The 925-nt window shown below is 46.3% G+C and overlaps 1 pseudogene; it reads right to left on the reverse strand.

Moving 5' to 3' along the window:
* Nucleotides 1-580: 580 nt before the first annotated feature.
* On the reverse strand, nucleotides 581-698 carry LOC124712916 (annotated as a pseudogene).
* Between the last annotated feature and the right edge of the window lie 227 nt (nucleotides 699-925).

A 925-nucleotide genomic window follows, 5' to 3' on the forward strand; every position in this document is an offset into this window, starting at 1 on the left:
AATCACTTTCTGGTTGCCAATATTGTAGTTAGAGAGCCAGTGTTGAGAACGACAAACAGCATAAATACAAAACATTTAACAATTATTCCACCCGCCGCCCCACAGTACCACCTCACGAAAGTGCTTAATCATTCTAGCACTGGTGTGAATACTCTTGATTGAAATTGATAATACAGGACAAAAGGCAGTAGCTAATAATCAAACGAGATGTGAATGCAAGAAAGAAATCAAATAATTTCGCTGTGAATAGAGAGGCGATGGATAAACATCGAGTAAGAATAGTTACCACTCCCTCCAAAACCTCATCTCATAGTCAAAAAGAAATAAAGTTGTAAACCCTGTGAAGACTTGAACAGGAGTGTGAAATGCTACCTGTAAAAAGCACTCAGTCTCCAGGCCACAAGTGACCAAAGGGGACCATCCGACTGCTGTATCATCCTCGGCTGAGGTGCAGATAGGAGGGGCGTATGGTCAGTACACCGCTCTCCCGGTCCTTATCATGGTTTTCTGACTGGAGCCGCTACTGTTCGGTCTAGTAGCTCCTCAATTGACATCACGAGGCTGAGAGCACCCCGAAAAATGGCAACAGCGCATGGCGGCCCGGACGGTCACCCATCCCAGTGCCGGCCACGCCCAACAGTGCTTAATTTCGGTCATCTGACGGGAACCTGTGTATCCACTGCGGCAAGGCCGTTGCCCCGTTAGTTGTAAGATACTTGAAATTACGAATCTCTAATCCGACGACGGATTTAGACCAGCACGTGCCCTGAATGAAACATAATGTGAACAGGAACAGGATATCTTACTTGTGAGATCTGCACACAAAAGCTCGCCAATGTGCTACGATACAGTTCCCAATCAACTGAACGCAACTACAAGGCTAGCGGCAAGCTGTGGTCTTAGCAAAGTTCTAATGCTTGCTGAT

The sequence above is a fragment of the Schistocerca piceifrons genome, chromosome 8 (genome assembly GCF_021461385.2).
Source record: "Schistocerca piceifrons isolate TAMUIC-IGC-003096 chromosome 8, iqSchPice1.1, whole genome shotgun sequence".
In the NCBI taxonomy this organism is placed as follows: Eukaryota; Metazoa; Arthropoda; class Insecta; order Orthoptera; family Acrididae; genus Schistocerca; species Schistocerca piceifrons.